Source organism: Lycium barbarum, chromosome 1, assembly GCF_019175385.1.
Source record: "Lycium barbarum isolate Lr01 chromosome 1, ASM1917538v2, whole genome shotgun sequence".
In the NCBI taxonomy this organism is placed as follows: Eukaryota; Viridiplantae; Streptophyta; class Magnoliopsida; order Solanales; family Solanaceae; genus Lycium; species Lycium barbarum.
Genome location: NC_083337.1, coordinates 16,321,356 through 16,345,240, shown reverse-complemented (window position 1 = coordinate 16,345,240; position 23,885 = coordinate 16,321,356). Strand labels below are relative to the sequence as shown.

The 23,885-nt window shown below is 37.2% G+C and overlaps 1 long non-coding RNA gene across 1 annotated transcript; it reads right to left on the bottom strand.

The window, feature by feature from the left end:
- Window positions 1-22,332: 22,332 nt before the first annotated feature.
- LOC132632537 (uncharacterized) lies at window positions 22,333-23,885 on the bottom strand. Its single transcript, XR_009579430.1, has 2 exons — window positions 23,691-23,885; window positions 22,333-23,222 (listed from the first exon to the last, which is right to left on the bottom strand). It is a non-coding gene; the product is annotated as an uncharacterized LOC132632537 (long non-coding RNA).

Here is a 23,885-nt window from a genome sequence, read left to right as displayed (position 1 = left end):
CTATGTAAGAAACCATGAATAATGATACCCATATTGGCTACTTTCTATTCGGGCCAAATTCCAACCCGTAATTTAGAAAAAATGAACCCCAAGGGAAAAACGGGAATTTTATGACCACACTACCAAATTCAATACTAAAAGGTCAAAACCCATTACTTTAATTATAAAAATACTCAATTAATTCTCAAAATCATCATTATTAAGAAAACCCCCAAATTTGGGTCTAAGAACCCTAACTTTAATCCCACAATTTTACATCTAAAAATGGAAGAAACATGCTTATATAGTTTATAATCATCAAATTCATGCTTAGTGAAGTTAACCCAACGAATAATACAAGATTTCAAAGCCAAGAACCCATTAGTAAGAAAACCCATAAAAACCCTCTTTGATTCTAGGAATTTCTAGCATGGATTCTTACTTAGAAAAGAAAATGGAATAGATTAGGATTAGGGAACTTACTTCCAAGAGAAATCTGACCATAAACCCCTCAAGTCGCCTCCAAGGTGGTAAGAAAATATAATAGAAGTTATGGGAGGAAATAAGGGTTTTTGGAGGCTTTTAAATCAGAAAACTGCACCGCTCTAGAGGTCACGTTTACCGCTGCAATAGTACCACTGCGGGAGTCATCCTTACCGCTGCGGCAGTTACACCAGACACCAGAAAAATCTGGTGTCTTCCAAACTTGAAAACGACACCCGGAACAATCCCGGAACCTCCCGAACACAAACCAAATATGCAAATATGCATAAAAACGCGCTACGAACGCACTCGTTGACCAAGTTAACTCCCGACACCCTAAATATCAATTTTTCAACCCAAGTCCCAAAACACCACTGAGTGCATTAGGAACCGAACCAAACCCACAATCAATCACAAATGGTCATCCGGACCTCTCGGAATTGACGGATTTCCAAAAAACCTTCTTTTACCCAAAAGTCAATTCCCGATCAAACAGCTTTCGCTTAAAGCCAAATTTTTCTAGAGAAAATTCTAAAGCCCACAGCGATGCCTAGGAAGTCATGCCAACTATCTCCTTGGGTCAAAACAGTTCTAACGAGACTCAAGAAAGAGTCCACAAGGGCAAAAATGTAAAAATCACTGTAACGATACATAAAGACATCCCTAGACTAGGCCCGGCTAGGGCTTCCTGCATATCCCTCCATAGGGACGTCAGGTCAGTGCGATTCCTTACAATATTTATGGGGAGGGGATAACTTTTTATATGCAAAAAATGGGACACCTAATATCTACCCAAAAATATAATTCCGCGAGTCGCTGTCCTTACGAAGTCACTCTCTCTTTTCGCTTTCATCTCAGTAGTGTGGTGATAAGATGACCTTGATCTCTCCTGGACTGACCTTGTGCTCGAGTTCAAGCTTGAATACATGGCACTCTTCTATGTCGTATCCCATAGCTCTTATATAATACAGGAAAAACTTGTTCTTGTTGGGCCCCAATGGTACGGGCTCGTGGACAGGTTCCACGGGTCTAATCTTGCTCAAAGTAGCCAAAGTCGAGAAGATGTGGGTGTATGATTCCTCGAAGATCGTGAAATTATATGCCATATCTGAGTACTAGCGGTGACCCCTTCTCCAGGGATAATAGGGTCATGGACTAGTAGGGTGTGTAGCCCCCATAAAGTCCTAAAGATCCTATTATCAATCAGGCTACAAATTCTTCTCCTCAACCCCAGACACTCAGTCAAAGTATGACTGGCCTAGTTGCGGAGAAAAGGGCACATTTTGTACGCGTACACCAACTCGGGCGGCGGCAACCTAACCCTAGTGGTGAAAGACACTCTTGTGGCGACCATTCTTTCATATACCTCCTTACAGGTGACGGGCTATGGAGCCACTATGAACGATGAGGAATGGGCTTTGACCTCACCAGGTGGGATCAAAAGGGCCTGCCCTTCCAAAATTCTCTGACGCCATAGTGGAGGTTGCAGGTACCAGTATGGGTGAGGGTGTATAGAAGTTAGATCCCTCGTTGGTTGGGGCATAGTAGTCAGATGCCTCGTTTGCATCATTCTCCCCCTCTATAAACTCAGGAAACATCTCAAATGGTTCTTCCTCCCCCTCAGCCTCCATGTCAATGGGCTCTAATTCCTCTTCCTCCATATCCTGGGCTCTTCTTCTTCCTCTTCTGGTTCCCCTTCCTCAACGGGTTCTGAGGCTTCCTGTTGAGGCTCCAACTCCTCTTGCGGGTATGTCACCCATAGGTCTAATCTAGCTCCTTGGTTTCCGTTTACTCCTCCCGAATTTCCCTTTCTAGGCGTCATAGGCCTTCTCTATAAAGGTATACAGTTCAACACCAAATCCCTTACGTCTTCTGGGACATTCCCATAGTATTGTTCTTGGGGAATGCCCTCTGGCGGGTTCCCAACCATCTCTAACAATCTGCCTACTTCATTAATTTTCCTCCCTATTTCTTGGAGGTGCTTCTCCATTTGTAGCACCTTGTCTCTCAATATCTCAGTTGTCTCCCCCGGGGTCCCGTTTCCTGTTCTCCTTGGTTTGCCATTGAAAATCAACCTTTTAATGGAGATAAATTTGGGTAAGTTTTAAACTTAGGGTTTTTCTTTTGGTATGTAGTTTTAGATCATCGGATCAAATGTATTCAAGCCTTAATATATGATAGCACACATAGCAAGTAGGCATGTGAAGCATGTAGCAAGCATTCATGTAATTTGCAGATATTTATACTATTCGCGTTCCTAAAGCCTTTTTGAGTTAAGGCTCACTTAATCTCTTGAAACATGCAAGTGCCATTTGTGAAGGTGAACCATTGCCCCGAAAAATCATCATTAGTAAATAAATAATAATAATAATAATAATAATAATAATAATAATAATAATAATAATAAAAATTTCTTCCCCGAAGGGATTACAAAGATGATGAAGCTGACATGGGTCTTGATATAAAAGCAATAAATCAACAGGGTTCTCCTCCCGCGGCTGATATCGAGGCCTGGCTTATCTTGGCCTTCTTCACCCTCCGAAGGGTGGTCTGAATCCAAAGTCGCGCTTGGTACGTCTCCATCCTGATTATCACCAGATCTGTTTCTTCTAAAATCTTAGTTAAATGATCATCCATGCTTTCTAAACATTCCTTCAGACGCTCTTCCTCTAGGGCATCGTGACGAAGTGTAGGCCTTGGGATGGATGCACGGGCCAAGTGTCCCTGTAGCCATTCATGATACCCAGGGTCACACCCTGCCTCGAACCTGTCTAGAGCTAAACTATCTGGACCCCAACTTACGCGACCATTCCATTCTATAAGGATCACCCCGGCGTTCTTTATCTTCTGCTATGTGTGCTCAATGATGAACTGCTCAAGATTTCCTACCTGAGGTATCACTTGCTTTCTACCAAATTGCCTTAAAACCCGAGATGAATAATAAGGACGGATTCCTCGAACCCCTACTAATGGCACAAAGGGACAATTCTTACCCCGGACCACCACAATTTCATATATGAAGTCGGAAAACATCCACTGGACCCTATCTTCAGTCAGCTCTTCAAAGAAGCAGGCCCATGCCCCTTTAGACATGTAACCAAGGTTCAGGAAATAATTTGTAAGACGGTCTATCCTGTTGTGATTGCTCATATACTGGACTACCTTAGCCATGTTGATGTGTTTGATAATCCACCATTGTAACAACATGCTACATCCTTGGAAGTATCAGAAGAGATTTCAGCATTTATCTAAAGCCCGAAAAATATTCGCTAGGATAATGGGTCCAGGTCAAAATACCTCATTTCCTGGTCCATGGTTATACCATAGAAGATAGCGTGGGCCAAGTAGATCACTCAGGTGTCTATGGCTAATGATTCGTCCTGTGGAAACACCATAGTGCCTAGCAAGGCTATGGCGAACGCCAAAGGCCTAACAGCTTCCCGCTCTTCTCTACTCTTGAACTCTCTCTAATACAAAGTATACTCGGTGACGTCCCTGAATCTCCGATACAAATCTCTAAAGGCTGTAACGGTTTACATTTTCGTGGGTGGGGTTAGCGCTCGGAAAAGCTACTTCGAAATCGTTGGTGCTCTTTCGGACTTTGTTTCAAAAGAGTCGTCACCTAATTTTTAGGAAATTAGAAAAACCAGTTTTGAAGGGTTTATTCATACACCATGAAAAATCCTTCTTAACCCAAAGTTCCAGGTAAGAGTTCTGGTGATCCCCTAAGAAAGGTGTTAGGCACCCTAGTATTAAGCATCAGTACTATACAGTTGACCTTCGAAGTTCAATGTGTGAGTATTTGCATGAACTATTTATTTGGTGTTTATTTTTCCGAAAGATCTGTCATTTTTGCATATCATTTTGAAAAAGGATAAAAAATATTCCCTTTACATGTAGGGTATTTAGGTTCGGATTTATAATATCCGAATAAAATTAGCTCCATTTACATATAAGGATAATGTTACTTTTTAAAGGTAAAAGTCTATTTGAAAGTTTGGGATAAATGAAATTCCTTCATGCTTAGACTCATACATGGTCCGGGTTAGTCCGTTTAGTGTGTTTTTAGAGCACCTTTATTTAAGACTTTACTTGTTTATTAAAAAGAATAGTTGGTGCTGGTTTTTTTTTTTTTTTTTTTACAAAGAGTTTGGGTTTATATAATCAAAATTATTTATGATTCTGGAATTTTATCTTAAAATTCGATTCATAATAAAAACCATTTGTCATGGGCTTAGGCCCAAATTACGCCCCCTTTATAAAACAACAGTTAAGGCTGGCTTAGTTTTGGCCCAAAATCTATTATTTCCCTTCAGGCTAAGCCCAAAACATATTTTGTTCTACTTTGTCCGAAAAAATTTGGTTATATAGGGCCTGAAATATGACCTTTTTGGGTTGGACCTTGGCCCTAAAACTTTGTAATTTGCCTTAGTTTAATTCTAGAGAATAATGTGTGTGTTTCAATATAAGCGAATTACACATAAATATGCCTAAAACCATTTTTTGATTCATCTGATTTTAGTAAAAGGGCAGAACGTTTTTTTTAAAGCAAGTTATTTACACAGTTCTAAAAAAAACCATACCTTTGTGATTTTTAATTTAAAAGAATAGAATTTGTTTTGTAAAAAAAAGCATATCATTCGCACAGTTTTGAAAAGAAAAAAAACCATACTTGTGTTTGATTTTAGTTTAAAGAGCCAGAACTCGTTTTGTAAAAGCATATCATTCGCACAGTTTTAAAAACCCAATTCTTTTCGCCTGGACTAAAATAGGATTTTTGAAAAAAGGACTGAATCTTAACTGAAAAAGGCATTTTTTCAAAGTTTTGCAAAGATAAGTCTGGTTCGAGGAAAGATGATAGCAACGCGTTATTCCTTGTAAAAGATGGGACTGATCCCTTTATTTCCCTTATTACACTAGCCATTTTTATTTATTTTTTGGAAAATGTTTACACTAATCCGGGTTTTAAAAATCGCGTTGGGGCCTAAGGTCTAACTAAACGGCATATCACTATCCACCTAAGATGCCTAATTCAAATGTGAAGATTCCAATAATAATGTGAGTTCATACAAATACAACATTTTAAATAAGAGAAAAAAAAATTGACATGCTGAAATTAAAGGAGGAAAAAGAAATGAGTTAGGATGTACCAAACCCCAAATGCTGAAATTAAAGGAGGAAAAAGAAATGAGTTAGGGTGTACCAAACCCCTTAAAAGCCATTTTTATCCATGGTTGGGCCTTCCTGCCATTCTCACTCATGGCTCGGCCTTCATAATATTATCTTCCCTTATTAGACTTAACAATTTGAAAGAATATTCCTGTTGGGCCTTTGGCACAACAGGTTGGTTGGACTCTGGCCCAAGTGGTCGTGCAGTAGGAGGGAAAAAGAAAAGGAATTAAATTAGTATAGGCTTGGTGGATCTAATACTATCAGGATTATATATATATATATATATATATATATATATATATATATATATATATATATATATATATATATATATATATATATATATATATATATATATATATATATACACATTCATCCCATTTTCTAAATCTATGTTTGATGGACCTAATCCAATCATAACCATACAGATATATTCATACATATACATGTATCTCCCCACTTGATTACAAGTGCACAACCAAGGACTTAGTTATATACTATTGCCTCACTGGAAAATCTCAAACCACAATATACCAATGGAAAAGGTTATCACCACCCTTGTTCCCGACACCGCACAAGTTCCAAGGGGATTCATGAACCCCCCGACATGGCTGGATATCGGGGAGTGGCTAGACCTATCCCCCTAAAACCTCCTCAAACTCTCAAACAAAACCAGTGTTTCCACAGTACATAATCATAGTCTCAAAGTTGTGCACAAGTATCAGCTTATGGGAAACATTTTGAATGCAAAGTAACTTTAAAATGAATTCAGATTCATGACAAAGAATGGGACAGACACTGTAATACCATAGGACACATAGAATATGTATATCAATTCCAAGATACTTAATCAAACATGTGTCATAACCAGGTCCTACTCTTGTTTTTATATACACATACTGCCATAACTAGCCTTTTTATATAGGTATACAAACAGTATGTCCTTGCTATACACATGGTGTGTGTATACCATGTGTATACTCCCGTCTTTTACAAATCTATGAAGGGTCTATGTTTAACTATACTCTTACATGTCCAGTTACTATACACAAGGCAAATTAACCAAAGTCCAACTTTAATTTTTATGCACATCAAAAATAAATGATTTATCAACTTCATGTATTAGCAGGGGATTAGTACTGGTGTAAGGTGGTCACATGAAGCACAATAAGAGAGAGTAAACAAAGGGGAAATTCCACAACTCACAATCACCCAAAACATAGAATTGTAACATCAAGAAGCCTAGACTAAGCAACATTAAGTGACACTGGGACTATCCAGTTTTATATTTCAGTAAGAAGACCACAGAAAGAACAGTTTTATATTTCATTACCCCTCAAAGCCTCATACCAGTTACCAGTTGAGATAGACAAGGACAGATTCAACTATATGTGTATCAATAAATCCCAAAAAAAAAAAATGGCATAAAGTTCAAACACCAACCTTCATATATTCAAACTTCTTTAAACTATTAATAGGGACATTTTATTACCAATAATCCTAAACCAGCTTATTGTTTTTAGAAACAAACTAAAGACCAACTCCTTGAAATGATCACATTCATTACTCCTAACCTCTTAAGTGGAATAATAGGATTTAAGGAAGTCATATCCCTTCAGGACAAAAATGTCCTCCATGGCATATAGACTGGTCATGACACCCCTCATTTGGGGGTAGATACTATGAGTCAAGCTAAACTTGGCTCTTCTTTGCCCTCTTGAGGTGTCTTCAAAAGACCAGTCTAAACGAAGAGGCCCATACTGCCCTTAAGAATACCTATCACACCCCCATAATCAACATCAGACCAACTCCCATTTAACACCATTCATTTTAGCATAGGCACAATAAATTAATCATTTCATCCTCCTAATTCTATGTTTAACAGGATTTTTAAAAACACTAATGATCTAGGACCAATTACTACTAGACAAATCACAGTTTTTATTCTTTTTATCTAAGTTATACTATAATATTCAGCAAAGTCTAGGTGGCATAATCTAGTATGAGAAAATAAAAAGGCTTTTACCAACCTAAGATTAACTAAATATTCATTTCTAAGTTCAAACCAAGCTAAGTGCCTTCACATGACCAAGTCCACACATAATCACCATACCAACTTTAAAACACATTCCTCAGGAAGCATACAACATATCAGACAAGCCAAACTTCAAGAAAAGAAAAGAAACATAGACTCGAACACCAAGTGAATGACTTACTTTGTTAGGACTTAATTAATGGCAATTTGACCTCTCCAATCATGATCAAGACATGACAGACACCTACTCTTTGTTTCAGACGTAGGTTTAGACAATATGAAATTCAGAAATCCCAAGGCATGACAAAGATGTAATAGACAGTTGTCCCTCTGTTCTAACTTAGCTTTAGGCAACAAGCAATCACAAGAATTTTCCTCCCAAGGCATGGCAAACCACCCTTGACCAATTACCAACTCTCACCGAATTCCACAGCCATGACAAACAAAGTCTATGGAGTTGAGGAAGCCTTAGGGTCCTGAAAGAAGAGCAGGATAGGATGAGGTCATCACCTCCCCATCCCTTTCATACACCTTACATTCAGTAAAAAGGGATCCCAGGCTCCACTGGTCATTACCTCCAGTTCATACCTAGTCTCACCTTTTACTCTCCCAAAGCAAACCCACCCTTTTACCTTATTCTCCTACCAAATGCTAATCACCAAAACTCATGGATAAAGGTGGTTTGCCACTGCCCACCCCCTTAAAATAAGTCTCACCTAGACACCTAATTAATCACATAAACTAAATAATTTCTAGTCAACTTCAGTTTTAAAACCATACTGTGTGAAGCCATATTGAATACCTTTAGCCATTAACACTTAAGAAAGTTGAGCAATTAAATCACTTAAGAGTTTAAAGAATCAGATTGAATACCAAACTCCAGGTTCCAAAACAGTTCCATCTCCAATTGATCAATCATTTTTTAGACAGTCAAAGGTACACCAAGCCTCACATCATATTTTAAAAACTATTTTAAACTTCTTTTGCAAATTCAGACATGAACCAGATAAGAGAGAAAATCTAATAACATGAATGCACAATTTGAATTCTATTCAAATGAAACCAAACATGACACTTGGTTCTGTTAATGGCATATGGGATTCCACTTTATTTTAGAATAATCTCAACAGTTTTATAGACCTTTATTAACTCCTAATAGACCCTTTAACACCTTATATCTTATTAGTAATCTTGAATTTCAACTTCATTTTAAACTTCCTTATCCTACTCTAAGACATCAATTTCTTTAAAATAACCCTTCAATGCACAATATAAAACTATTCAGAGCTACTTGACTAGCTTAAGCACATTCAAGCAGACCTGGGAAGGCTCAGACCCACACAAGTGCAAGCAAACTTAACTCTAAATGCCTTAGCCAATTGTCACAGATTTCTCATAGACATGCCTAGTTCCCCTAAGTTCTGTTTTAACCTGATCATGATCCTTCCCAAGTCTTATTCCAGTCATAACTCATGTCACTTAGTTAACATCAAACAAGTATGCAGGCCCACCCAAGAACAAATTCAGAAAAGAGAAAAGAAAACCAAAAGTCACATTCTTATAAAACAAAGGCAATTGCTTCAAATACTTCTAATAGATATCACAGCCTTTTGGTGTTCTACTACATTCAACAGGATTAATGTTAGCTTAAAAGTTCATCAAACTAGTGTCATGACTTAGGTGACCACGTCCCTATCAGATTTAAGCACTGAACAACAAAAGTAAGAACCTACAATATCTAGCAGAATACATGAAGTCTATTTCAGCATGTTTAAACAATCATTGATTGCATTATTTAGGCATACATTTTCAACCTACTTCAAAAGACCACTTATTAATGTCAGACATAGCATTTAAAAAATAAAGAGGGGCAACCTCCACATCTATATCTTAATCAATGCCTACTCAATACATAAACTTAACTGAACCACAAGTAAAAAGCAACTAGCCAACATTAATAAGTTATAATTATTTAGACTAATACTAAATAATACCAAAATAAGTAAACATGATAGAACATTATCTTTTTATGGTGGAGTCCTGATCAAAAACAAATTTGAAACCCTTAAGTGCTTCCAAAACCCACAACTCAACCACACAGACTCGAACAAAAGAGAAATAAAAAAATTCAACTCGTAAAGACCTCACACTTAATGAAGTCTTAAAATTTTACTAATAGAGGCTAAGTAAATTCGAAGTTTTAGCCTTTCTTTTGAACTTCTCCAAGTTTCTAAACTCTGAAAAAAACTCTTTTAAAAATTTTTACTTTGAGACTCTGATTTTCTTTTAGAAAAAAAAAAGCCTCTTTTTCACCTTTTTTCCAACTTGTTCTTGTAAAGGGGTTGGGGTTCTATAAAATCATCTAAACTCCAAAAACCATCCATGTGGGACAAATGTATTTCCAGAAAAATGAACCTTAAGATCAGATCTACGCCTCACATGGCCTCTCAAGCATATGGATGGTCAGATCTGAACCTTACCCCATTCGATCTGACCTTTTCAAACCCAACCAATAAAATTTAAGCAACGTACAACATCATACAGCAAAATCAACCATAATAATGCATTTTTGACTTAGTAAAATTCAAAGAAAAGCAAAGAATAAAGTTTCATTACCTATTCGGGCAAGATTCGAGTAAATACGACCTTAACATTAATTGATTTACACAAAAATGCCACTACAAAACTGCATGTCTTACACACGCGCTGTAACTTTCCATTTCTAGACGACAGAGAGGGAAAAAAATTGCAGGCAGCGCTAGGGTTTTAACATGAAAGAGGAGAAAAGAGAGAAAGGGGGGGGGGGAGTTTTTTTTTTTTCTGAAAATGGAAAATGAGAATGGGGGGGAGGGGATACCCCCTTAAACGCTTTTTTTTTAAAAAGGATATGGGTCGGGTCTCAGCGTAGTTTGGGCTGGACTCGATCCAGATTTTAAAGAATTAAATGGGCCTCTTTATTTTGGTATACATATATATGTATACTAAGGTATACATGTATACGTATAACTTGTGTATACATATATATGTATACCTGGTATATACATAAATATGTATAGTATGCGTTCGAGCAGGATGGCGGTTAGTCTTCCTCGTCTCTTTCGGGTGGGCGGCGGGAATTGCTCTTCTAGCATCAGCATGGATTGACCAAAGACTGGGAGTAGTCGTCATCTTTATCAAGAGTGTTCATCGGGATTTCATCCTCTTTTGAACACTTTTTTTATCAAAGACTAATAGGCTTGGAATGGACTCCACCCCGATTAAGATCCACTAAAAGGGTATAGAGCCTCTCCAACAACTCTTCCCTAGTGGCGGTCCTACGATTATCTAGAGCGCGAGCCCCACGTTGCTCCCAATTGCCCTCCAGATCAAGAGGCGGAAGTATAGTATGCGTATATAAGTAATTTAAAGATTAAAGATAAATTAGGACATATTTATTTTATTTCATAAAAATAGTTTTAAAAAATGGGCCAAATTATGTCAATGGGCCCAAAATTGTGGACAGGGCTAATAATGAATCCTCACCCAGCTGTTCATTTCAATTATGGCCAATTTTGGCCTTAATTGATTTTATTCAGCTGGTCATTTCAATTATGGCCATACTTGGCCTAATTAGCAAGTTTAGAAATTAAATTAGATTAATAACCATGATTAATTTAAAACAATAAATTTGGTTAATTCAATCAAGGCCATCAAAAGATTAATTTTGCAAAATTGACCCAATTTCCTTGAACCATGAACTGGTCAAATCAATTGTGGCCATAACAAAATAATTGAAGCCTCAATTTGAAATAAGGTCCATTTAATTAATTAATTAAAATATTTATTAGATAATTATACATCAATTTTGATAAAACATACAATCATGCAAAAATTAAAGATTAAAGGATGAAATGGTTAATTATTTAAATTACTCAAAATCCATGGATTAAAGGGAATAAAGTATTTACTAATTTTGACAATTTCGATAATTAAATAATTATTATTATTATTTTAAAACAAAATGCCCTTTCCTCTTGATTAAATCAAATAAGTACCTTATAAATGTCATAAAATGCCAATTAATTTCTAAACAATTTTGTGATGTCATGAACAATTCTTTCATAAATTTAATTGTTCTGAGCAATTTTACAAAAATTATTTAAACCCTTTAAGGCGCATGGCTTATTTTTTATTTATTTTTCAAGGACTCTGAGTAATTAAAGTAAATTATGGAGGTCAAAAATTAGGTGTCAACAAAGGCCAGAGTGGGTCCTCGCGCCCAGGGCACCTCATTCAATGCAAGAAACTTCATGATTTGGCCGACGGTGGGCTTCTGTGGAAATAACAAGTGGTGATTTGGTTTGTGCCATCTCCTTAGATAGGTTCCATTGCTGTCTATGGCATACCTAATCTCCTCCGAGGTCCGGTTCATCTCAATGTCACCGAAGCGGAACAACATTTCCTTACCATCCCAATGTCCGGCCAGTACCTCTGTTAGTTCTGGACGACCCTTCATCGTCATGATAGAGGATAGGTGACATAGAGTGCAGTTAATTGTCTGAGTATCACCTAACCACTCCCACCAAACTCTCAATAAATCCGGAGCCTCGGCAACTATGTCAAAACCGATGCGGCCTTCCATCTACAAAACATAACACAGTTAAGATTCCCCCATCCCCACAGTGTCAATTGGTTCATCCCATAGACACAAAACATTCTTCCACATAGCACATAAATGAAATGTGGTGCTCTTCAGGTCATAGTGTCACGACCCGACTAGGGGCCGCGACGGGTACTCGGGGCTAACCGCCGAGCACCGCTCGTTCTATTACTCATCATACTTATTTAACGCTCTTTTGTCAAATACATACTCAATTTATAAGAAAATCATATTTCATTCGGAAACATAAATAATTTTATATGCACAAGCCTTTTGGTCATTAAAATAATATATGCATATATTCTGATGGCAACCTCGTGAGACCATACAACCCACACTGCGCATCTACGAGCCTCTACTAGAGTACTAGACATATTGACGGGACAAGATCCCATCGTGCCCAAAATATACATGAACATATATACCAAAAGATTAGGCAATAGCGCCTCCGAAAAAAGGGAGTGCTCTTCAAACCAACTAACAGCTCCTACAAATCTGGATCAAGATCACCTCCCTGCCTACCTGTGGGCATGAACACAGCGTCCAAAGAAAACGGACGTCAGTACGAACATTGTACTGAGTATGAGAGGCATAACAATAACAAATACATTAATGATGAGTAATCTGTAACTGACTGTGAATCATAAGGAAATAATGCATGCTGGCTTACTCTCAAAATCATCTTCATCTCATGTATGCATAAATATATAAACTGCCCGACCATATAGGTACGGTATAATAATCAATAACCTCAGCCCGCGTCCAGGCCTCCCGCGTCCGGGGTACCATCTCATGCCGCCCACTAGTGGTGTCTACCCATGCCATCTGGCCATGGTGTATACGCTGCCCGCCTTAGCGGTCACTGCCCGGCCATATAGGCGCGGTGTAATCTCATCATCATAATATGCTCATTATAGTGCATGCATAAAGACTCAAGGTTAACTATGTTTTATCGGGGTAACGTAAGGTTGAGATTCCCCGATTTCAATATGGAGTACACATTAACATTCTGCCTCACCTTGAAGGGAATAGTATATAAGGTCAGTGTAAGAAATAAATGACATCATTAACATTTTAGGAACACCACATCATAAACATCTAGAATTTCTATACTTTAACTCATTATCTTGTGTAGCTATTTTATGATCATAGGCTCATAGTTTTCCGGAATTTAAGAGATTCATGAAGAAGAAGGAAAATCATGCTATAGGATTCATTCCATGGGAAGAAAGGACTAGCCTCACATACCATTTTTTCTTAACTAGTCTATCGTTCGCTTGGTTTCCTTCGATGCCCACGTTTCTACCTTCAAGAGGAATCGCATCAGCATTAGTTACTCGGCTATAAGAACATTTTATCATTTCTAGGGAAAGTTGGGCAGCACTCCCTTTGTCTATACAACTTTTCCCACATTCTTTATCAACTCCCAAACGTTAATAACAACATTCACAATATAGCAACAACAATCATCATTTATCAACACTTACCACAATTCACCATTCCCCTTTGATTTCTCCACAATTATGATTATAACTCGTTATCACGTTTTCTCATATACAATACTTATTCCATGGTCTAGATGTCATTTATAACATATTCACAATCACAGCATACCAACATTCATGATTCATCCCAACCACTATTAAACAATGACACTATTCACACATTCATGACCCAATCTCTATATCTTTCCACAACCCAAGTGTTTCAACTTTTAACCACTCCAACCATTGAAAAAGGGTCATAAAACTCACCTTAGATGATGAATGGACAACACTCACGTGGAGCTCCTCTTCTTGCACCAAAACCCTAGCTCACTTTTCTTGAGTTTTCTTGACTTAGATGAACTTTTAACGGGTTTCATACACTTGATTTCATGGATTTGGTGTAGTAGATCATGGATTTCCTTTGATTTCTTGTAGATGAATGATGGAGAAGGTTCTAGAGGTTTCTTTGGTATGTGGAGAATGAAAATGAAATGAAATGAAATAAAAATGAGGGAGGTCCTTATATTAATTCATGAAATCAACCCCGACCGAGATGTACGGTGAAATCGACGGAGCGTCAATTGGATCGACGGAGCGTCGATCTGGTCGTCAAAGTCGCTAAATTTCCAGTGAGCAATCTGCCGTTTTCTTTCATTCTACGGTGAGAAGGACGGTCCGTCGAAATGATCGACGGAACGTCAACCTGTTCGTCGGATGGCCTTCGCTATAACTCAATTCTACGGTACCATCGACGAAACGTCGACTCGTCCGACGGTACAAAGAACGGCCGTCGAACCCCCCTTTCGCAGAACTGCGTTAGAGTTTCATTTGACGAAGTTTTCTCTCTTGCCTCTAACTTCTTTGGAATCTTAATTAGAATTATTAAGTATCCCTTCTTACTTGTAGGGACATCATGTTCACCTTAACTTACGTTAGTCCCTTCACCACTCAGCAACCCAAAGTTCCGAGGTGTAACACATAGACCGTCCGAACACAGGCTGGTCTCTTTTAATGAGCTTTAGGTAGCTCTGAGATACCCAAAGCTCATCTAGGTATGAATGCTCTAGTTCAATAGGGATTTGTCTTACATCTAGCCTAATTTTACTAGAGTGGACTTTTCACAAAAGACCGGGAACCCGAGCGGACAATTGGGGCTGAACCGTTAGGGCTATTGGACAATCACGAACCAACCCCACTTCATAACAGTTCAAAAGAAATATTTTGGTTTTATAGTGAAGGTACGACCACGTGCTCCGCGAAGTCACCTTTGGAACAAAGTGTAAAATAAATATCAAGAATGGCGGAGTTATGATATGCATGCAATGACAGTTGATAATTGCGAGAAAGTAAACAGATAAACAGTTGAAGCAAATATACCCACATTATATTGGAATCCTTATGGTTAGAACCTTTAAGTCCCCAACGAAGTCGCCATCTGTAACGGTTCGCATTTCGCGGGCAGGGTTAGCGCTCGGAAAAGCTACTTCGAACGCGTTGGTGCTCTTTCGGACTTTGCTTTAAGAGAGTCGCCACCTAATTTTTAGGAAATTAGGAAAACCAATTTAGAAGGGTTTATTCATACACCGTGAAAATTCTTCTTAATCCAAAGTTCTAGGTAAGGGTTCTGGTGATCCCCTACGGAAGGTGTTAGGCACCCTAGTATAAAGGATCCGTACTATATAGTGGACCTTCAAATTCCAATTGTGAGTATTTGCATGAACTATTTATTTGGTGTTTATTTTCCAGAAAAAAAAAGTCTATCATTTTGCATATCTTTTTGAAAAAACAATGGAATATATTCCCTTTACATATAGGGTATTTAGGCTTTGATTTATAATATCCAGATAAAATTAGCTCCTTCCATATATAAGGATAATAGTGATTTTTGTAATGATAGAAAGTATTCTAAAAGTGTGAGATGAATAAATGTATTCATGCTAGACCCATACATGGTTCGGGTTAGTCCGTTTAGTACATTTTTAGAACACCCTTATCTAAAATTTTATGTTTTGAAAAAAATCTCAAACGGATTTAATTTATAAGAGTTGATTTATATTATCAATTGACTAGTGGTTTTTTTTTTTTTTTTTTTTTTGAAATTTGCCAAAAACGACTTATATTGTAGCGATAGTGTTTTAGACGTAGGCTTTGGCCCAAAACTTATATTCTCCCTCTTTTTCTGAAAAAAATAGTTATGGTCTGTTGGTTTCTGGCCCAATGTCTCACGTTTTTCTTCAGTTGTTGGGCTAAGCCCAAAACATATTTGCACTTATCGTTTTTCTGGAAAAAATTGGTTAAGCGGGGCCTAATATAGAATCTTTTGGGTTGGGCCTTAGCCCTCAAAAAACTCTATTGTTTGCCTGAATTATTTCCAGAAAAAAACGTGTATGCTTTGATACACAAATACGCCACACATTGCATATGTTCCAGAAATCATTTTTTTTTTCATTTGGTTGGCAGTTTAAAAGGAAAGAACTCATTTTTGAAAGCATATCATTTACACACATTCTTGAAGCTTATTTTTTTGCCCGATTGAGAAAAGAACTTATAACTACGAAAAAAAGCTTTTTAGTTAAAAATGCTTAAGCCTGGTCTTTAGAAAAATGATAGCAACATATATATACTTATTTTTTAGTAAAGATGAAACTACTCCCCTTTATTCCTTTACTGTTCTAGCCGTTTTTATTCTTTTGGAAAAATATTTATACTAATTCAGGTTTAAACATTGCGTTGGGGCCTAAGGTCGAACTAAATGGCATATGCACCGTTCACCTAAGATGCCTAGTCCAAATATAAAGGATTCCAAATAATAATGTGAGTTTTTACAATCATACAAATACAACGTTTCAATCAAACTGGAAACTAGCATACTGAAATTTAAGAAGAAAGAGAGATACGTTAGGGGTGTACCAAACCCCTTAAAAGACCATTTTTACCCATGGTTGGGCCTTCATGCCATTCTGACCCATGGTTGGGCCTTCATGCCATTCTGACCCATGGTTGGGCCTTCAATATTATTAGCTTCCCATTCCCTTCTTGGGCTTAACAGTTTTTTTGAAAGAATATTCCTATTGGGCCTTTGGCCCAACAGGCTGGTTGGACTCTGACCCAAATGACCGTGCAGTAGGAGAAGGAGAAAAAAGAAAAGGAATCGAATTAGTCTATGTTTGATGAACCTAATACTAACACAACTATACATATATATACATATACATATATATCCTATTTGATTGTAAGTGCACAACTAAAGACTTGATCATAAACTATTGCTTCACTGGAAATTCCAAATCATACCATACCAATGGGAAAAGGTTGTCACCACCCTTATTCCCGACACCGCACAAGTTCCAAGGGATTTCTTGAACCCCAGGCATGGCTAGATATCGGGGAGTGGTTGGACCTATCCCCCAAACCTCCTCAAACTCTCCAAAACCCAGTGTTGCCATAGTATACAATCAGAATCTCAAAGTTGTGCATAAGCATCATCGTATGGGAAGTAATTTAAATACAAGCAATATAAAATAAGTTCGAAATCATGCCAAAGAGACTGAGGCAGATGTGATAATGCAATGATGCATATAAAAAATTACACAACAATCTTAGGATACTTAGTCAAATATGTGACACAACAAGCCATCTTCTTTTACTCATACATATATGCTAACTGTAATTAGCCCATTCTCTGATATACACACAGTCCCATGTGTATATCAAGTGTATACCATGTATATACTCCCCTTCCTTTTATTAACCTGTACATATCCTGTATATATCCACACTCTTATATGTTCAACTTTAGGTCTCAAGGTTATCCTATTTACTTAATTGAACCCCGTCCCTTAAAATCAGTGTTTAAGGACAAAAACCAAGGCTAATTAAGGTCCAACTTTAACTATTATACTCATCAAATAAGTTATCCATCAACTTCATATGTTAACAGTCCTTATAGCAGGAAATTAGAACTGCTTAATGTGATCACAGAAGCACAATAGAAGGGTGTAGATAAAGAGGAAAATTCTATGGCTTGTAATCATACAAAACAGGATTGGAGCACCAAGAGGTCTAGACTATACAACATCAAGTGGAACTAAGACTGTACAACTTCATATTCTCAGAAAAATGACCTCAGAAAAGAACCTTTATTTTAGTACAACATCAGTAAGAGCACATTCACCATAAAATTTCATACAAGTTTTCACTTAGAGTAAGAGGGAAAAGATCAGTTGTGTATGTCTACAAACCTCAAAAGAAATGGCATAAAGTTCGAAACAAACCTTCACAGACTCAGACTTTTGAAATTCCTAACAGGACACTCATTATCCATGATCTTAAACCAGTTTACTTCTCTTTAAATGAAGGCAAAGATCACCCTCTAGAAACAACCAGTTTTCTTATTCTTGACTTTCTAAATTACCTCTAGACCTTTAAATAAGCTAATATTCCTAACCCCTTTTTGTCTCCAAACCTTTGGTAAAATGATGGGATTTAAGGAAAGCCAATATCCCCTCAGGACAGGAATGCCCCATAGTCCATAGGCTGGTCATGACACCCCTCATTTGGGGGGTAGATACTATAAGTCAAGCTAGGCTTGACTCTTCCCTGCCCCCTCTTTGAGGTGTCTTGAAAAGACCATCCTAAGCCAAGTGGTCCACACTGCCTTTAAGAATACTCACCATATCCCCAATAATCAACATCAAACCAATTCCAGTCTAAAACTATTCATTTTTTTCAGAACACAGACACAGTAATCAATTATTTCATCTCCATAGTTCTATATATGATAGGATTTTAAAACACACCAATGGTCATAAGATCAAACCTTACTAGGAAGATCATAACTTTACCCTTTTAACCCAAGTTGCACTACAATGCCCCACTAAAATCTAAGTGCCATATTTCAGGTTTGAAACAAAGGATTCTCACCAATCTTAGATTGACTAAATGTCTTTTCACTAAGTTCATACTGAGGTTAGTACATCACATAAACAAATTCACACATAAATGCATCATACAAGTTTAAGCATATTCATCATGAAGCAAACAAGAAAGGCAAGCAGGTTGAACTTCTAAAAAAATGGATTCAAACCCTAGTGAAGAACTTACCTCTTTTAATACTTAGTTAATGGCAATTTTAACCCCCTTAATCGTGACAATGATGTGACAGACACCTACCCTATATTTTAACTTAGTTTTAAATAAGCATGAAATCTCAGGAATTCCCCCAAGGCATGACAAACCATTCTTGACCAATCCCAAAATCTCAATGAATCCCACAGTCATGAGAACAAGGTTTAGGAAGACAAGGAAGCCTCAGGGTCCTGAAAGAGGAACAGGATAGGGTGAGGTCATCACCTCCCCATCCCCTTCATGAACCTTACTTCCAGTAAAAAGGGATCAAAGGCCCTACTGGTCACTACCTACGGTTCATGCCTAAGCTCACCTTTTACTCTCCCAAAGCAACCCCAGCCCATTTACCTTATTCCCATACCTAATGTCAATCACCAAGAACTTATGGACAAGAGTAGTTTGACATTTCCCCTTAAACTGAATTTCACCTAGACCCCTAATTGATCACATAAGTTAACAACTTCTAACCAACTCAGTTTAGGGTCCTAATTATGTAAAGCCAATTTGAATTCATTTAGACACTAACATTTGAGAAAGTTGAACATTTAAATCTTTTAAAAGCTTAAGTTCAGACTGAACATCAACCCCAAGATTAAAAACAACACCTTTTCCAATTGATCAATCATTTTCAAGTAGTTAAAGGCACATCAGGACTCAAATCATCTTTTTAGTCCTCTTAGACTCCTTTTGAAAATTCAAGCATGAACTAGATATAAAAAAAGAAAGTCTGATAATATGAATGTAGAGCCTGAACTCTATTCAAATGAAACCAAACATGACACATAGTCCTGCTAGTGGCATCTAGGTATTCTACTTCATTTTAAATTATTTATAACTTCCTAATTCTTCATCAATGTCACGACCCAACTAGTGGGCCATGACGGGTACCCGGAGCTGACTACCGAGCATCACTCATTAGGTTATCTATCATACTCAACCTGGGCATACATCATGCTCAACACAAGGCTTATCGTGAAATAACCTGCAAATATCCCCAAAACACGTATATGTACATGAGCTCACGAGGCTACAAAAATGATGTACAGAATATTCAATGAAGAGGTCACATAGCATCTACAACCCACACATAAGTATTTATGAACCTCTAATTAGAGTACTGAGATCATAAGGATGGGACAGGACCCCGCCATGCCCCAAATATGTGCACAAAAGAATATACCAAGAAGTGGCAACTCCGGAGTAGTGGAGTGCTCCGGCAAATCTGCTGAAAAGCTCCTAAGTGTCTGCACCGTCTCCCTGTCTACTTGTGGGCATGAACACAGCGTCCATAAAGAAAAGGACCTCAGTACTAATAATGTACTGAGTATGTAAGGGATGTACAATAACATAATCAAGAGATAAGAAAGCATAAGTAGAAAAGAGAACTTGTAACTGATTGCCTCTTAAGGCGGAATCATGCATGCTAACAAAAGAAAACATCATAGCATGTATACATATATATAAACTGCCCAACCATACAGGTACGGTGTGATCATCATTAGCCCGCGTCCGGGGTAAACATCTCAAGCCGTCTGCTAGTGGTGTCTGCCCATGCCATATAGACATAGTGTAATCATCATCATAGCTGCCTACTACGCCTGTCGTAGTGGTGACTTCCCGGCCATATAGGAACGGTGTAATCATATGTATACATAGCATAATGCATGCATGAGAGCTCAAGAAAAGCTATAACTCTATCGGAGTGACATAAGGTCGGTAGCCTCCGATTATGTTATGGAATAGTCATGATCGTCATGTCTCACCTTGAAGGAACTAGTAACATGAGGTGAGACTAACAACAATGAACAATCATCAAGGAAAACATAGAATAAGATCATAAACCTTATAAAAGCCTCAACTCATAAACTTTGAAATCTTTAGAATTAGAACCATCAACCTCATCATTATCATAAAACACATCTCATCTTTATCTCATAAGGAGCTCTTAAGAACCTTTAACCTTCATCTTTTAGGATGTAAGAAGATCATGGGTGTATAGAAAAGAAATCATAAAACAGTAGTCATGCCTTTGAAAGAATGGGGACTAGCCTTACATACCTTTACATATCCTTAACGACTAAGCGCTCTCCTTCCAAGCTCACAACTCTACATTCAAGAGAATTCGTACCAAGGTTAGATCATTAGAAGCACGCTTAAGTCTAAGCTAAAGTGACTAAGGGTTAACGAAAATTGGGCAGTATTTCCTTTGTTTCGACAACTTTCTCCATATAATACACAACTCCCAAATAGAAATAGCAACACCCATAATATCATAATCAATAAACTTCTTCAAGTTAAACGTTATTTAATCCTCACAATTCTCTTTCAACCCATTCATAACTATGAGTACAATACATCACCATTTCCATTCTTCATATAATACTTCTTCAATGTTACTAACATCATTTATGACGATATTATATTCATCTCATACTAATAATCATGACTCAAATTAATTTACTACTCAAAGTACCATTATTTCCATATTTGAGCTCACATTCTACATTCTTATGTAATCCAAGTCTTTCAACCACTCAATACCTTTAATAACATGAAATAAGTGTGAAACTCACCTTTGATTATGTCGTAATGATCTTTGGATGAAGATACTTTACTTGAGAAGAACCCCAACTTCAATGCTAAAGAAGTTCTTGACTCGTATCAACCCTAGTGAGCATCCACACCCTTGGGTTTCTTGATCCTTAGTTATTGGTCTTTAATTTTTCCTTGGGTATATGTTGATATGGTTTGGAGAGGGTTCTAGAGGTTTTGAGAGAGTTTTAGAAGATGAGAAATGAGAGAAATGAATTTGGGGGTCCTCAAGAAAAGTTATAACCCTTATACGATCCGTATAACTTATATGGCCCGTATAAGTGACCGTATAATACTTCCAGTGAAAGACCCCTCTCTGGATAGGTTATACGGTCCCTCATACGAACCATATAAGTGGTTGTATAACTCATATTTTACGAAGTTGATCCCATTGTTTCGTTTGACTTCCAATCCTTGTGGAACCTTCTTGACACTTGTATAATACTTCATTAACCATCTACAGAGCCTTATAACTTCTCCTCGAGGCGTTACTAAATCAACGTTAGCTCGTTCGTTACAAAATCTTCCCGAACACAACTTATAGTTCACTTCCTTTGACGAACTTAGTTTCTCCAAGTCGTATGACTTCAAAATCTTGTCGTATACTCTTTGAGGCTATCAAGTACTCTCCTTAAGGCCATATGGACTCCATGTGCCCCTTGAGCTTGCATTAGTCTATTCACAGCTCGACGTATAAAAAGTCCGAGGTGTAACAATCAATTCCTAATGAACCATTTTAAGAATCTGCTACCACAAGAATGATCCTTAATCCCAAGGAAGAACTTCATCTTTAGACTTCTCTATCATATTCTAGGATGTTGTTATTTCAAACTACTTTTAATATATATATATATATATATATATATATATATATATAGCATACAACTATTCCAAATTATTTGACTAATTCAAACATGCTCAGACAGCCTTGGGAAGATTCAGACCCACAAAAATGCAAGCAGACCCCCCTAACTCTAAATGCCTTGAACACTCATCAAAGACTCCTATAAACATGCCTAGGTTCCTTAAGCTTTATTTCAACCTGAGCATGATCTCTTCTATTTTTTATCCTAATCATAATTTCATGTTATCTAGTTGACATTAGACAAGTATATAGGCCTATGAAATAACAAAATTTAGGAAATCAAAATGTCATAGTCTTATTCAAGAAAAAGCAACTACCTTAAATGCTTCAAATAGATCATCACAGTACTTTAATGTTCTACTGCATTCAAATAGGATCAGTGTTGATTTAAAAGTTCACTAGATTACTATCATGACTCATATAACGACCTTCCTATCATATTTAAGTATTGAACAGCCAAAATAGGAAACCTCAACATCCAACAGAGCACAAAAAAATCTGTTTCAACCATATCTATAGAAACAAACACTACATTATTTGGAACTCATACACTCAGTCTATACCACCAACTACTTATTAATGTCAAACATATGCTTTGAAACTAAAGGAAGTAATCTCCACATCTAAACAAGCTAATGAACCTTAATATCACCCAAACAGTACAGTCATTTAATTGAACAAAAAGGCAACACATCAATCAACTAACAAGCTACTATATATCATATAAACTAACTACTAAGCAATAACAAAATAAGTAAAGGATAGAATATTACCTTTTAATAGTGCAGCCTTGGTCAAAAATGAATTTAAAAGCCCTTTGTGCTTCCAAGACCACCACACAAACTGAAAAAACAAAAGGAAAATAATTTTTTAAACTCAGAAAAAACCTCAAACTGTGAAGTCTTAAAAAAATTTTACTAAAGAGGCTTGAAATCTGAAGTTTTCAGCCTTCCTTTTAATTTTCTCCAATTTTTGACCTTTGAAACTCTTTTAAAATTTTTAACTTTCAAAACTCAGACTTTTTCTCTCCCAAAAGACCTCTTCCTTTGTGAAAAGGTTGGGGTTCTATTTATAAAACCCCAAAATTGTTCAACTCTACAAAAACCCCAATGTGGGAAAGATATTTCCCTAAAAAATGAACTTTCAAATTGAATCTACGTCTCAAATGACTCCTCAAACACATGAACGGCCAGATCTGAACCTCATTTGGTTTGATCTGGACCTTTCAACCCCAACCAATGGAAATCAAGCAAGGTACAACAACAAAGCAGGTAAATCGCAGAATAATAAAGTAAAAAGACGATTCATTACCATGTTTGTATCATATTTTCGCGAAACCAAGTGAAACATTAAATGTTTCACTACAATGGACATGCAAAAGTTGCGTACATCTACTATACTTTGTGATTTTGCCATTTTTGGCGGAGAGAGAAGAGGGACAATATGAGGCGGCGATTAGGGTTACACAGAAAAGGATAGAGAGAGAAACGGGGTAGGGGTAGGGCT